Below are 17142 nucleotides of genomic sequence, written 5' to 3' on the forward strand. Positions count from 1 at the left end.
CTGGTTTACTGTAAAGGGTTCTGGATCCACTCAGCTAAATCATCATAAGCAGAATGTGATGGAAACAAATTGCACCATAAAGCTTATCCTAAAACTCCGCCTTTTGCACCTTCAGCAGTTGGGTGGTTTTGAAGGAGAAAGTGCTCAATTTGCATCCTAAGCCTCCTCAGACTGCCTTATCTGTGGCAAAGCTGGACTGCTTGGAACCGTGGGCTGTGCAGTATAATCTTCTTTTGACACGTGGTGAGACTGTTTCAGTGTGTGTCATCTGAAATGCACCTTTCCTTGGGGAAAACCACAAGTAACCACAAGCTTCCTCCCAAGTGCCAGACAACAGTAAGTTTTCAAACGGACTGGTGAGTAAATAAAAGAGTGGCAGGGCTATAGCAGAAAACTCTTGGATAACAAAGGGGAAAATGGCACCTGTGAGAGGTCTTATTAATATAAGTACCCCGTCCCCAGGCAACCAAACTGTGGAACACCTATAGTGAAATAAGACAACCCAAATGAAGGGAAGGCAGCCACTCAAAATACGGAGGGCAGGACCCTAAGCATACACATCTCAAAGATGTTAGGAACAGTGCATGGAAAATGCTCTTTGCTTTGTGATCTGCAAAATCTTGCAGTGGAGGGGGAGAACAGGAGGAGGACGGCAGAAACATCAAGGTACCTTAACAGCAGTTTAGATGTCACTTGCAAAGAAAGGGGGCATGGATGGGTGGGCAACTCTGTATTGATGTTTTAATGCAAATTGAGGCACTTGTAGGAGCAAAAATGTCTTGGACATGTTCTAGCAGATTTTGAAGTGGTAGTGTTGAGGATGTGGATAAGGTCTGGAGAGAGATTTATTGAAGTAATGGGATCTCCTTCATCTTTCAAACCTTGCCATCTGCAAAAGGAGGTTATTTCACCCCAGAAAACTTGTTGGAAGGCATGTAACATCCAAGTGCCTGAGGATTTATCTACATTAGAGTCACAGGACCTGGCCAAGCTGACCATCATAACAGGCACAAGTGAAATAGGGAGTTTAGCTTGTACAAATGCTCTCTTGCAGAGATAACTTTCCATCTTCTTGCCTGATGTGATGGTCTTTCTAATTCTTGAACCATAGCTGGTTAAATCTTAACCAGCTATTTGTCAGAAGTTACAGAGGCTGTGACTATGTTAAAATATTTCACTCAAGGCTGTTAGCAAGTATTAGAGCCAACTTTAATAAAAAGGAAAATGATGTGCTACTGTTGTACATTAAAAGCACTAAGAGATGTATTGAAAATTGTGTCTGTCCAAGTAGCATGATACTTTTTGATAGAAACTGACTTGCACACTGTTTTAATTGCTGCCTTCTTGGTCAGACTGAAGAAAGCAAACTTAGCAGATTCTGGTGTATTCACAGAATAGAGTAACCCAGACTAACTTGAGGTTAAGCCAAATTCAGTGTGGCCATCTCAAAGGATTCTAGCTGCTCTAATCATGAGGAAGAGGCATGGCTGGGAAACTGCAAAAAGGTGTGATGTGAGGCTACTTACCTTTGCTGCCCCAGTTTTTCTGCTTGTAATTCTGATAGTTGTGTAGGTTGTTTCTTATGTAGTAATAGAATAAATAATAGCTCTGTTTCAATACAGAGTGGATATACTAACAGCGTTGCTTAATGGTGAAGAACCAGTAGAGCTGTGCTGCTCTTGTTCAGAGGCTGGCCAGCTTGCTGCTAGCTGAGGTGCTATTCTTGGTTGTACTGTACAGACACGTGCAATGTTGTATAACAGAGCTCATGTTAGTCCCCTTTGCTTCTGCCCTAGTCATCATAAATAACGGTTTTAGAAGAGGAACTTGAGAAGGAGGTTATGCTGAGCAAAGGGCTCGTGGGAAGATAAAGGTGACATATCGCTTTATACAAGCCAGATGATTAACAGTGAGGTTTATAACTCCTGCTTTGCAGTGTTAGCATTTAATGCAAATATGAGCTCTATCAGAGAAGATAATAATTTGGCTTTTAATTCAGAACTGCATATGGGAAGTCAGTAGTATTGACCGTATAAAAGAAAATTGGAGCTACTGAGACACCCAGCCTCTTTATTTTATGAATGCATTCATTGTAGTGTGCTTAGTTGGTTGATTGTTAGTGATGCCATAAAATAGAGGCTATCTCTGGTGTTTACAGACTTCTGCTTGTTTTCCTGGTTCCCTGATTATGCTGTGGATCTGCTTACCCTTCATGCCATCTTGTGAGGATGTCAAACCATCGTCAGTTGAACAGCCTGGGTCTTGTTCCTCTTAAAAGAAATTTTTCCCTTCTGTGCTTTTGTGCAAAGCAAATAGCAGCCACTTTCCATTTTACTAGTGATACCTAAACTGTAAGGAAGGCTGGCCACTAGCCAATTCATTTAAGTCTCTAGAATAATAGTTTGCTCTCTAGTGAATGGTCTGGCTTTAAATCTCTCCATTCAATTGTGGTGACACTCCTAAAGTTGACAGGTACTTACAAGACACTGAGGAAAGGTCATTTGTTGGGTCTTAGTTTCATTGATTTGTCCAGAGAACCTTCTAGTCAATTCTCTCTACTCTTGGAAGGCAAAAAAGTAGATAAAAAAAAAAACAACAAAAACCCCAGGCAGAAAATCCTTGATTTTTTTCATATTTGCTTCAGAAGTCCCAAATAATCCAATCTAGGCAAGCAGTTGCCTTGTGTTCTGTCACTAAATGTAGGTCCAGCCAACAATATATGTATTAGTGGCCCATTATTTGTATTGGTAGTGCAGCAGCTACATTTGGGGCTCTATTAAGCCAATTTTGCAAGCATATCCAGGAGTCACTTTCTGGCCCTAAGAGCTTGTAATGCTAGCAGCCCTGAGAGGAAGAAGCAAACAAGGAAGGATGGATTCTTCCTCTGTTGAAGAGGTGGGTAAAGATTTGATCATTTGCCCAGTCTCACACAGAGAGTTTGTAGCAGTGTGAGTAACAGAACAAAATACCTTGAGGGCTTAGACAGTTATCCCGGTTTCAGCTGGGACTGTTAACCATGCCACACTGTCTTAACTGTAGGACTGTCCTAATGCCTGCATGCTGGTGCTTTTGCATGTATCCTAGAGACATATTTTATATAAAGTGTGTTGCTTGATAATGCTGTCTCCATGGATTTCCATGTGTATACATGTTTATATTTTTATATCTGCTGGATGTAATGGAATTCAGCTTCACAGCATCATGTTATTCTAGGCAGGGGAACCGAGGCACAGAGCAAGGAGAGGACTTGCCCTGGATGACAGATAGATGTGCTAATCTTGTCCTGGAATCTGGGTGCTCCTTGGGACTGGCTTGCAGTGAGCTGGAGTAACACCACTGTTACTGGATTTATTGCTTGCTTGATCCTTCTTCCCCTGTACCAATAAATCAAATGCTACCATTTTCTTCCTGAAGCTGGAACTTAATGATCTTAAAAGCAATCTGAGGAAGGAGTCTTGCAGTACAAATACTGGCTGTGCTAATGCCCTTTTCTGTTTACAAAAGAAACCAAAGAGCAGTGGCAAAGTTATCTTTACTGTAATTTTAATTTACTTTAGACCTTAGCTGCTCCCAGGAGTTGCCAGTCATATATTTCAAGAACTGGCTTCTTGATGGCCAGGGGAATAAAGCCTAGAGTGACTTGGACATTTCTTGCTCCTGTCTGCTGGCAGTGTGAGTGTGAGGTAGCTGGAGGAGAGAAATGTGATGAGTGTTTGGCCAGGACGTCCCAGTACACTCTAAGGGAAGGGGAGCAACCTGCTTGTGAATGTAGAGCTCCAACTTCTGCTCTTAAGTCACTGGAAGTGCTCTTGCAAAGCTGAGTGCACATGAGAAGGTGGCGTGCTCTTAGAAATATGGCTTTGAAGCAAGGGCCTTCGGCATTAAAAATGCAAGGCTGAATGAAAGATCCTTTATCCAAGCTGGCCACCAGAGCAGAGTCCTGGAGCTCTGTGGATCAGCCTTTGCAAGGGAGAGGATGGTGATACAGAAGAAAGGGGACAAAGGGTTTAGGTATTGTAGAGTGAAAGCTAAGGCTAAGAGGCAGTAGGAAGATACCAAAATAGGAGTGTGTCTGAACCTGCAGGATAGGCTGGGAAGTTTGAACCTCAAGAATAATACCAGAGAAAGTCAGTGAAGCAAGGAGTGCTGTGGTCAGAGCAGGCCATGAAATGAATGGAAACGTTTCCCCATGTAGATAAGAGGAGAGCATGCCTGAGGTGAAGAGTTCTCAGCCCAGGGAAGTTATTAAGTGCCTGAATTCCTGGCAGCTGGCCTGAGGACATTGTTAAGAGAGGAATGAAGTCAAGCATGGACCCCCACTATGACTTGGCTGAATTATATTTAATATTTAAGCCTTTGAAAGTGGAAAGAACTGCGTGGGAGCACCTCTTAAAGAGGAAGAAACACAGTCCCTATTGATGAACCGTGTATCATTCTCCATGATTTTTGTTCAGAATGATACTAGCAAACTAGTTTCGTCTGAAAAGAAGAAATTGTCACTTTCCAGTTGATTCACAAGTCCAAATTACTCCTCCTCTCTTTTTATCCTGGGTGGGTTTTCTCTGGTTTGACTGCAGCCAGGTATGGCAGAGTGGTGCCATCTGTACTGGAAACTGAAGGTTATTTTGTAAGGAAGCAAAACCCTAGTCCAAAGACACCTTTCCATGGGAGCAAATCTTTGTTTAAGAGAGGTTGGTAACAGGCAAATAACACCCAATGAACTGTTTCCCATCACAGTCTTCAGGCTCTGCAATACATCCTGCTTTTCACTTAGGGCATGGTCAGCTGTCAGGTTTCCATTCAGAAAATGGTCAGTTGACTTTTATTAGGAGAAGGAGGGAAGAAGAAATGAAGGAGGAGGGAAGAAGAAATGCAGGTGATGGTAAACTGCAGCAACAAGCAGCATGAAAGAGAGAGGAAGCAGAGAGTATTTACTTCTCACCTGCTACAAATTATCCTGCAGCACAATGGCAGCAGAAGGCAGTGAGGAGGAGGAGGAGGAGGAGTGGTGGGACAGGCGGTGGAGCTGGGAACAAAAGGCTTTTCTGTCTCAAAATGCTGTGCACAAAAGTGGAAGCTCCATGCTGGTGCTGCAGCTCTGTTCCTCAGGGCTTTGGTTTCACCAGACAGCCACGTCCTGTGGAAGGGACTGGAAAAGCTGTCCCACAAGTCTGGGAGATCTTTTGCTCTCTAATGACACTCAGGCTGTGTCCTGCTATTACTGGTCAGCGTTTTGCTCGCAGGCTAATGTTACAGTTGTACCAGAACTCGTTCCATATTGGCGTTTGATCCTGGGAGAACGGGAAAAATCTGGTCAATACGGTTCTCATTAGCCAAAAAAGCTGTAACATGCTGGAGTCATTAGTAGTTTGTTGATTGAGTTAACCGTGCAAAGCGGGCTGCAATTGATCATCTGCATTCTCATTAAATATGCTGCAGTCTAGGAGAGTTTGGTATGAAATTATTTGGAGGACATGCAGAATCTTGGTTTCAGCCAAAAACGCCAGTTGCAAAATATCTTTTGGCTTAAAACTGTGTAATTAATATCAGAGATGGGACTGAAGTGTAACATAAAAATAGTCTTTCACAAAAGTGTTACTATGCAGGGTCTTGTTTCAGCTTATTATGGGGAGAGAGATGGGGGCTGAAACTTGAATCTGAGTCTAAACTTTCTTAGTGCTGTGAGAGGCAAGGGAAGTGGTGAGGGTCTGTGGCTAGAGGATTTCCAATTGGAACTGTCTAGCAGGTATTTGAAGGAAGGAAGCATTGCTGTGCTTCATTTAAAGATAATGAGATCTAGTAAGCCCTAACCAAAAGTCAAATTCACTTCATCTTTGCATTGCTCATATGATAGTCAATAAGTTAAAAAGATATATGTAGAGAGAGGTGATGGAATTTCACTTTCAAGAAATGGGTGAACAGGAGCTGCTGAAGACTGTTACCTTGAAAATATATCATGATCACTTTAAACCTTGTCTATGTCTTTCAGCTTTTGCAATGCTGAAGATCACATCTTGAGGGAATTTGTTAGAGCCTTTGAAGTATTTTTATGTTAGGCCCCTATGGCAGAAGATTGTACAGATCAAGAAAGTACCGAGTAGATTTATTCACAGAAAATACATTTAAATTAACCAGCTATATGGGCACACATTCTTCATTTATAGCCTGGTGTCTGGTCTCTGAAATCCTCCCAAGAATTGAGGTCATAGAATTTGAAAATGAGCTTCTGTACACCATACTTCTGGCCTTTCAGATGTAACATGCTCTGCACTGTGTGGTAAATTGGACAGAATTCAGAGAAGAGCAACAAAAGCGATTAAGGGAGTAGAGGAACTGACTTACATGGAAAGATTAAAGGCATTACAAATTTGTGGCTTGGTGAAGCAAAGACTACTGCAAGTCATTGGAAGTTTCTGCAGACAGGAATGCAGCTTCAAAATCCCCAGTCTTGCCTAAACTTGTTTTTGTTTGTGTGTTGGTTTTAAAGCAAAATCTTTTTAGAGCAGTATCTTCATCTGGTGTAACTTACCACAGTTCCAGTGAAAACAGTGGGGCTAAGGGATCTGGGCCAAATTATACTGCCCAAAAATGTGGCCCTTTTGCTTTTTTTTAATGCTGGCAACAGCAGGAGTGAAAACAGTAGTTTAAAAACTGGTGTTTTAACTCCTGCAAGTTATTTCCTGGCATAGTCAGAATGCAAAGTGGTTAAACGGCGAAGATATTTGGACACTTCTGATACCTTTTTCCTCTCCTGCTCTTGCAGAAAGAGAGCTTTTAAGCCAGCAGAGAGAAGTGTAATAAAGTCCCAGAAAATGAAGGGACGGTGCCATGAGGAGTACTGAGAAGCTGCAGGTGTAATCCAGTACTGAATGTGTATAACATGCCTCCCCCTGTGCAACGTTTGCACAGAGGAGCAGTCTATAAATACCTCAATTAGTGAGTGTGGCTGGTTGGAGCAGGGTATAGCAGCTCATGTTTTCAGCCTTAGAAACCCTTAGTTCGCTCCTGGCTGAGCTGATCAAGATGGTGGCCACTCTGCAGACACAAGGAACGGATTGTTCCCGATGGTCTGCGGAGATTGAGTTACAGTGAGGCTGAGCAACCAAAAGTGCAGGCTGACTCAGGGAAATTAAGTGTAAAGCCCATTGTACTGCGAAATGGTCTGGGAAGGGAAGTGATGGAGGCCCTGTTGCTTGGGAAGTGGTGCTTTTCATAAGGATGGAGTGTTAATTGAAGTGTTGTGGCCAAATTTTAACCGAGATGCTAATTTCTGGCTCCCTTGCATGCTCCTTGTTCCAGCTGGGTAGGGAGTTGTCCTGTCTCAGGGCTGCAGTGTGGCTTGACTGCACATGAGGTTCAGAAGCTGCCACCTTTCACATCACTGATTGCTTTTATGAGATGGGTGAAGCTGCCAGCGGGCAGAGGAAGGAGATGGCAGTGCAGTAGCTTCTGGATGGAAGTTGCTACAGTTTCCCCTTTAATTCACTGTGATCTTCACTGGGGGATGAAAGTGACCAAATCTCTAAAACATAATTAGGACTAATTTTCAGTCTTACCAGTTGCACCAAAAAAGCAAAAGCATTAAAAGGGCCTGTGGAAACTGTGCTGCCATGATGCCTTCATCCTGATCTGTCTGGGTCAGGAGCAGGGCACAGATACCTGCCAGGTACCTCGTCATTCCTGTGATATCCAGCTCAAGGGATGAACAGGAAAAAAAAAGAAAGAAAGAAAATACAGCCCTCCTGAAACAAGTGTTTGGAGAAGGGGGAATTTGAGTGTGTGAATGCAACTAACAGTCAGACAGGAATACCGAATGTGGACCGAAGATGCCAGGGGAATTGTTTCCATGGAAACACACGCACGGAGGCTCACATGGCTCTCCCATCTCAGACTTATAAATTCATATGATTATCTTAATGGTCAAGATAATGGATGGAAAAGAGGTAGGTGATTAGTAAGATTTGATCCAAGTTCGATGCAGATGTAGGGAGCGTTGTGCCGAAGTCTCTGCGTGCGACTCAGTGGCCAGATGCTGAGCGCGTACCGCTCTGGTTTGCTGCAGTAAATCAGGATTAGCTCCTGAGAGGTGAATGGTATCCTACTGGTGTCAAAGGGAATCAGACCGAGTTTCTTTTAATTAACTTGAAGAAAAAAGGTCTACATTTGTTTCTTGATGCATTGTTCTTTCACCTTTGTCCAGTCCTTTTGCATGGCTGCAGACATAATCTTTTGCATGTAAATCAATACCATTCAGAAATGCCTCAGGAAATATTGTTCTGAAATGTTCTCAATGGAAGCACATGCCTTTCAGTGCCAGAATTTATGAGGGGCCCTGGGAGCCTGTTTTCTTCATTTGTTCATGGAAATATTTCTCCTCAGAAAATCCAAGATGTTTAGGACTAATTTATGTTGCTCCTGCCCCTTCAAAGCAGCTAAACACCTAAAAGTAGTGGGTTTGCCTTGCATTGGTGGGGTTCTGTGTGTAAAATGGATGATGCTGTGTTTAAGCAAATAAGCTTTAGTAACATTAACAAAGGGCTTTAACTTTGGTTTTTGTGAAATGAGGGTGTCCTAGGCTTTTATGGGTGGCATTTCTAGGGTCTGTGCATGATCTGTCTTCTGGTGTGCACAGTGTTTCCAGTTGAGGTTTTTGAGTGGTACCGTTGACCAGTTTTGCACAGGCACAAGCAGAGTGAGTTGCTGCGACGCCTCAGGATGCTGCTTCAGATGCTTTGGAATCAGGAAGGATGAGAAACATCCTGTGGGAATACTAATTATCAGGGATTTCTCACTTAGTGTCCAAAACATATGCACCAATACAGGATTCAAATTTCGTGTGGGAGAAGAGGATAAACCTTATAGTGCAGGTCAGAGCAAACCCGCAATGAAGCCCTGAGGTTTCAAACTGTAGTGCAGATGTGTGAGTTGGGCTACTCTCTGCAAAAGCCCATAAGGGCCTCGCTGTCTCCTGTGATTCTGTAGTTTAAGATGGACTAAGCTGACTTACTCTGATTTTAAAAGCAGCCAAAACTTCACAACCCACAAGCTTCATCTTTAATGACAGTCATTTGTGCTCTTTTTAGAAGAGACTCTGTGTGGAGGGGGAGAGAAGAGCGGGAAGTGGAGACAGGACAATTTTGTACACGATTTCCAGTAAGTGATGCTTCTGAGGAACTGTCCCATTTTCCAAGACAGTAATGGCTCTACAGCCAGAAAAATGTGTGGTGTTATCTTTCTGGATACATGTAGGGGGAAAGCAAAATAAAGGCTGAAATTATGGGGAGAATGGCTTCCATCTTTCCTCCTGGTTTCTTCAGCCTTTCAGAATTGTCAAAAAGTTGTTAAAGACCTTCTAAGCCTTAAGACTAGTCAAGCTCCAGGCAGGTCTCTTGATAAGCATACACGATGCTGCTGTAGCTCCAAGAGGAAAACATCTGAGGTTTGGGAAGGGTCAGCCAGAAATGACATAGCTGCAAATATGAAAGGAAATCAAAGAACTGCAGGGTTCCGCCCAGGAGAGAGGCGAGAGCGAGAGGCAGCCTGACCAGCCAGCACCGAAACAAGATTAACGGGAAGAGATACCCAGAGAGAAGCTTTTTCCCTCTCCAACATCATGTGTGTGAATTCAGTGCTGACCTCGCCCCACACTTTCAATTGCCATGTTTTGAAATGCCCTCCCTTGAACTAATTGGTGAGACTGCTCTTCCAGTTGCATGGTTTTGTGATGAACCGAGTAAAGGTTGATACTTTTCCTAAGGACCTGAATTGCAGAGTGACAGCAGTGTGTCAGCAGCACTGAGGTGCCCAAATTTCATCTGGAACCTCTGATGATACTCAGATTAAAATAACACTGCCATTTAAAAATAAAGTGGAAACGTTTCCATGCTTCTGCACTTGAAACCTGTAAAGTGTTGTCACGCAGGCAACACTTTAATTCCTTGATGGCATTCTTTCGTTTCTCCTGTACCAGGAGTTTATTTTCCACACTGTAGTCTTCTAGGACTCTCCTTTTACTTTGCTGAGAGCAGGGCAGCATTTACAAGAACATGTGAATGATTTGGACTTCCAAGTCCTATATTAAACAAACAAAAAATGCTTAAGGGCCAGCATTTGAAAGATACTCAGTTGGCAATGACAGGGATAGGCTCAAAATGAGACAAAAGCAAATAACAAAGACTTGGTGTTTAATATCTCTTGAAATAAACAGGAATTTAGTGTTTCAGTGTTGCAGAAAATTCAGTGAGGTTCCTAGCACTGTCTTTAGGACCCTAAATGCCTTTAAACTGGTGGTGACTTTTTAACCCATGTAAGCATTCCAGGCATTTTCTATTTTCTCACTTCAGCTTTAAGGCAGAGGTAGTCAGCTTGCCTAAACCAACGTGCATGTCAAAACATCCTACTTTAGGAGTGCCACTGCTGTGCTGTGCAGGCAACACAGTGGTACAGACAGTCTGAGCTGCTGTTAGTCCATCCCTGGTATAAAGGTGCCCAGCAATCCTGCCTGCGGTGGTGTCATTTGTTGGGGACACATTATGGGTCGAGGAGGGGAGTGTGTCCTGCCGTGCACGGGTGCAATGGGTGGGTTGGGAGGGAGTGGGGAACCATTAAGTAGCCACTCCTGGTTTCCCAAAACAAGGAGAGAAAAGGTAGAGCTTCTACCCAAACCTTATCTCTGAGCAAACATCCACTTGATTGTGAACAGTGTTGGTAAGTAGACAGTTGGCGCTGAAGTAGACAGTTGGTTCCCCCATCAGTTAGTGAGGAGTGTAGCTTGGACCAACTTTGCCGAGTTTCTAATCTTGGCAGACTTTTTGTTGCTGAACTGCATACAAAATGTAATTGGTTGCCAGCTCACACTTCCCTGACCCATTTGCAAAGCTATTTCATTTGATTGTGTTGGGTGATCTTTCTGAAATTATTTCTTGATTTTTATCAGAAATCCATGGATAATAGTTATTTAAGCTCTTTGTGTGCTATCTGGTTGTTTTAATTTCAGGGAGTACGTTGAGGAGTTTAAGTATGTATTAGTTATCATATTGATGGGTCAGCCAAGCAAGGAACATTTGGAAATTCACATACTCCTTCTCATTGACCTATGATATTTGAAAGATAAGCCTCTTGCATGCCATTAGCAGTTTGAACATCTATAAACATTTCTCATATGCTTAGGTTTTTCTTTTGGAATAGTTTGAGTGTGTCCATGTAGATTTTTCCTTTAAGCCATCCAAGAATATTAATTGCCCATTTGGTTTGCTGTTTGCCATTTATTTGATACTTCTCCTTTAAAGTAGCATTGGTTTGTGCTGAATCAAGTACACTGGTGAAAGCCAGTGAGATCTAGTTCACTGAAAGCTCACCTGAAAGCTGTGAACTGTTGTGGTCTGACATAGACGTGATTTATATCCTGGGTCAAATTGTGCACCTCTGCATCTCACTTCATCCAGCTGTCAAAGGGTGAGAATAGCACCTCCCCCTTATGAATGTGGTATGATTTACAGCTTATTAATGGCAGAGCTTGATGCATTTCAGAGGTGATTTGGTGGAGGTTCTCAAATGTGTGAATTATTATTCACAGCTTTTTCTCTCTTTTTTTGCTGCTCAACAGTGAAATTGCTTGTCAGAATTGGGCTCCAATGTATTTGAAAATCTTCAACAGGAGGGGTAGAGATCCCCTTCTATTGCTGGCCTGTGTTCACCCCAGATTTGAGCTAATCATTCCAAATTCCTCTCTGGGATCGTGCAGCGGAGGCACAGCAGTATCCTGGGAGTGCAGCTACCTTTTGAATCCCATGCATGGCTCTGTGTCTGGATGACAAACCCTTTAGCCTCCAGCTAGACCAAGTGGGAGCATCTGTTGCAAGTTGCTTTGACTCTTTAGCATCCCTCAAATCTGTGCCATCTCTTAACCTGTTGAGTTTGGATGCATGATCAAACTTTTAAGTATTTGTGAAGGACAGAAACAGAAGGATTATGTTGTTATGTGACAAAAGTGTTCAGCTGAAGAGTTTCAGCAAGGTTCACAGCCAAGTCCTCTGGTTTGTTATCCTATGGTGAATCAGCACATAAACCATGGCTTATGCAGTTCCACTGTTCAAAGCTGAGCATGTGAATAGTCAGACTAGACATCTCTCTGCCACTTTGAGATATGACACACTGTCTTGTCTATAGAATAAAACCAAAATGAAGTTGGTAAGCCTAATGCTCTATTTCTGCTAAGGCAACCCCATTGATATCAATTGTACCAACCTCAGTGTGAAATAATAGTCAGTGGAAGTACAAACAGCATCAATACTTTGCTTGTGAGGCTGCAGGGGATTCATACAGCATCTCAAAGCAAATGAGGAAAAGAAAAAAAGTAACTGTGATTAGAATCAGCACTAGATGTGGGAAAACTTCAGTCACATAATTTATCCCAACTGCAGGGCACACAGGATGGAATGGACTTCCTGAACACTTTGTCTCATCCTGTCACAGCAAGCAGGACAGCACTTCTCTCTACTGAAATTGCCCCATGAATGTGTCTGCCTGCCAATGCTACCTGATACCCCTCTGGTTAAGGTGCACAGAGATCTACTTCAGCCTTACGTTAAGCTGTTCTCCACATGGGCACTGTTAACAGTGTTGATTTCTGTAGAAAACATGACAAAAACTTCCTGGAGCCACTGATACATCTGTAAATTGAATGAACTGGGGTAAAGTCACTAAGCTCTGAAAATCTTTGTTAGGCTTTGGCCCTCAGTGTGGTATGTAGGTGTATTTGGGACAAATGCATCTGCCTATCTGTGGGTTTTCTGTAGAGAAATGGGTCAGTTCCTGCCTTTCCTTTCAAACATGCTAGACTGTTACCAAAATCTGTTTTCTATGATTAGAGGTTAATTCTCTTTCTATGAACACATGTACTCTGTTTGGAGTCTGATGATCCTTTGATGAGAGACACTGCTTTTAGTATGTCTGATTTTTCCACTGTGCCACCCCAATGTCATTCAAACATAACTCTGTTAAAATCCACTGAAATTGGTTAAAACTTGGTCACCTGATGCATGAAAACATGTGATCCAAGGAGATCTCTTCGGTCTTTAACTTGGGTGATCCAGATGTGTGAATCAATTGAACTACATTTACACCCTCTCCAGGAGCGATGTGAGGCTTAATTTGCTGAAGTGTGCAAATCACTTTGTGGTCCTTTGGGTAAAAAAAAGATAAAATGCAAGAGCACAGAGCTGTAGGAGTGGTAAAGAATATCCTTCTCTTTCAAGTTTCACAAGCATATAAGGTCTCTCTTGCACTACCTCTCTAGATTCCCAGTTACTGCACTAGGGGTTAGATCTGGTCCTTAGGCAGAGAATTAATCTGGATTCTTCTTACAAAACACATCTCTCAAGTGAAACTTTTGCCTATATTTTTCCCAGAAGATTCTTCTCTTTCAGTCCAGAATTTTATCAGCAATTCTTATGCTAACAGGGGTCAGGAGATGAGATGTTTCTCACGTTACACTTGAAGCTTCTCATGAATAATGGCCTGTATCACCTCTATTGTCTGTCCAAAACATAAGCAACCAGACATAAGGCCAGAGGAGAAATTTAAAGAGTGCTGAATAAGCCAGCAGGACAGACCAAGAACTAAGATAGTCGGAGAGTGAAACAAATACAAGGTAGAGCAGATGGTTGTTTGGGGAAATATCTGAGCAGATTAACTAGAGAATGAGTCAGTCTCCAGTTAAAAAGTACCCTGAAATCTTCAGAGTGAGATTAACAGAAGCACAGATGAAGATCACTGTAGCCAAAATAAATTAGAGGTCGTTACTCCCTAGTGAATTTTCTTAAGTGTTGAGTAGAGCACATCAGGCTTTTCACAGAAATATGAGGGGGGTTGCCATACTTAAGACTATCACTTGCTCCTGTGTAGGGGCAATCTGTCCGTTTTGAAGCAGTTTGCCCCATCAGTATTGCCCTTCTCATCTTTCTCAAATCCCTTTCTTTGCCTTTTTCATTCTCCTGTATGTGCATGTGTGTGTTGTGGATGGAAAAAAAGTATCTGCAGTTTGGGCAGGATGAGAATCCCAAAATACAAGGCATTGGAAATTGCCATCACAGGAATTTTAGTTCCCCCTTAGCCCACCACTCTGTTTTTCTTCAGTAAGGCTGCAGCTGCCATCTGATTTGTATTTATATATGCTCTTTATAGATATTAATGCAATAACAGATTAAACCTAAAGTAACTGTTACTACACAGAGAAATCTCAGGGTCTGATCTCGCAAACACTAATGCCTCTGAATAACTTTAGTCTTGTGCATTGTATATTTGAATTTAATGGGGACTCTTACACGCCAAAGTTTCTCACATACGCCAGTGTTTGCTGCAACTTCAGACTTTCCCCATATGTTGATGTCAATTTGTTTTTGCAACCTCAATACGGTTTAGAAACCTAAGGCTCTGATCATGGTTTGTATATAGGGGTTTTTTCCCAGTTCTGCAGGCTTCATTGTACCAGATTTTCAATTGGAAAAATGGGCCCAAACCCTGCTACTGTTGGTGAAACCACCTGCTTATACCAGGCTAAACTTGGCTTAAGGGGAGTGCTTCAGGTGTTTTCTCTGAGGTCTGAGCAAGCTCAGAGGTCACACAAGTTACAGAGTGGGAATGCTGTGCTTACAGTATTGTCTTCTCACCATACCTTCTGAAGGGTGACTTCTTAAAAGAAACTGGATTGTAAAACTTGGAAACTCGTATGGTAGCTCAGCAGCCAGATTTAATGCTTGTATAAATAGCTGAAGGTGTCCAGGAAACAGACACTAGGGTGGTATCAAGCTTCTCCACTGCAGATGGCCTCTGATCTCTGTAAGGGCTCAAGGTAAACTATAGAGTTCAGACTCACTGTGTTTGTTTAGTAGGGTCATCTTTTCTCTCTTTGGAGGATAGTAATTTTATCAGGTTTCCACTAGAATACAGAGCTTTGTTTCAGCCCAAATATGACTGGCCACATGCACATCCTCCAGTGAGCTGAAGCAGTGTATAATCCTTATATTCTGCCTTTGAAGGTATGAATCACGCTCACAGGGCACGGTCAGCCCGTTGTATTCTGCTGCAGAAGGCTGCTGAGCCAAAACACCAGCGGTTACTTTTGAGTTCAGTAATAATGGTCATTTTACAGGCTAATGTAAGTGTAACAAAGTCTTCCAGAAGGCAAGTACTGTGACCCTCTGGAAAGTTTTATTTCTCCAGGTTCAACAGTTTACATGTGACTAATGTACTTTTGGAGAAGAGGTGACTTTCCTTTCAAACATGTAGCAGCTGACTTGCAAGAACACTGGTATGTCTGTATTTGCAGTTAAAGCTCAGTAAGCATTGGCATAAATCTGATAAGCATCTGATAGTACCTCAAATTATCCCACTTCTCAGCTTTTGAGTGAATAAGACTTATTTCTTAGCCCAAGAAGTATAAATAGATTTTTTTTCTTTTCTGAATCCTGGCATTATTTAAGATGAAGCTCCTTTTTGTAAGGGATATCACCATAACAGTCAAGACAACATAAATGTGTGTGTGTGTGTGTGTATGTATGTAAGCATAGTCGAGGTAGAAGAACAACAAAAGGGTGAGAACCAAGGTAACAGATACAAGAAGATGAATAAACACTTGAAATTAAGAAGAGGTTTGCTTAAGTAGCATAAATAATATCTTTCTCTCAAGTTTCCACTCCTGAGATATTAGAGGAATGTATGAGACATATCAGTCTGTATGTCAAGAAGTTGTGTGGGGCAGTTGAGATACTGGCTAGGGCTTTTGAAATGTGGTATTTTCAAGTTACATAGAATATTCAAGAGTTTTATCAGTACAAGGCTCCTACATCCCTGTGGGATTAGTCATACAAGGGCTAGACACTTCAGAGAGGATTAACCTCAAACTTTAAATGTCTAGATATGAGTAGTTTTGGGCTCTGCTGGTCCATCAGGATCTCTTTCTAAGCAGTGGAAAGAAGGGATGAATGATGTTGACTATTTTAGATCCTGTGTTAGGGAGAAGTGTATTGCCCCTTTCCATTCAGTGTAGAGGGAGAGCACGTGAATAGTTTTGGCAACTGCTTTTTTTACATGCATAGTTGTATGAGTACTGTGTGAGCCCTAAAAATGCTGGTATTTTAAAAGTTGTTCAAAGATGCAGATAAAGGCCCAGTGGCTTCTGGTTTGGTTTTGGTTTTTGAATTCATTTTTTTTAAGTAGAGCCCATTTATTGGATATTTCTGGAGATCTTTATGGCATCTGGAGGGACTCACACAGCTCTTGAAAGGAAAAAAATGAGGGGAAAAAAAGTGTTCTGCTTCTTTAAAAACAAGTTGGTACTACTGAGTTATTGGTGTTAATTAGATGACTGAGAAAGCACCCCTGATGAGGGAACAAGAGCTCATTGCTTATGTCTGGGTGATGATTGGACTATTGTCTGCTTCTTTCTGAGTTGGGTGGGACTGGTGAGTGTATAGGATGGTGGTTCTTGCTTTCTGCTGTGGAGCAGCCTCCAAATGTCACTGACTTGTGGAGCAGCTGGGAGTCCTGGTACAGCTTAGTCTTCCACCTTCTGTGCTATACCTCCAGGGTTATACCTGCAGTGGAAAAATAAATCCATTGGAGAACTGTTCTCCACCAAGCCCCACGGCTTTGAGTAGATATCCCAGCAGGAAGATCAAGAGAGGCCAATTAATAACTCCTTTCTGTGCCTACTCCCTCCGTGTGTGTTCTTCTCCTATTTCAGATGGGCCTGAGGACCGGAGCTTGTCCTCAGAACACGACACGTACTAGAAGCTGCATTTTTGTATAAATTGGGAACAGAACTGGCCACCAGAGATTGAAAATCTGGCAGGCAGAGCTGATTAGACATGCTCAGAAGAGCTTGCAGTTTCACTGCTGTGTGCCCTTTGGGCTCGCAGTGAAAAACAAGGCTGAGCGCTGCCAATATTTGTGTATGTGATTCTATTGTTTTATCTGAGGATGAGATCAGTCAGTGGAGAGAGCCTAGAACAAAACTGAAGTGCTCTTTTTTATTCTGTGGCATCATGAGGAATGTGAAGCTGGGATAACCCCCCCCATCCCGTCCTGGCCTGTATGTCTTCTAAACCAGTGCTCCTCTGCCTTTTTTCATTCTGTTGGCAA

This window comes from Colius striatus, chromosome 23, assembly GCF_028858725.1.
Source record: "Colius striatus isolate bColStr4 chromosome 23, bColStr4.1.hap1, whole genome shotgun sequence".
Classification (NCBI taxonomy): domain Eukaryota; kingdom Metazoa; phylum Chordata; class Aves; order Coliiformes; family Coliidae; genus Colius; species Colius striatus.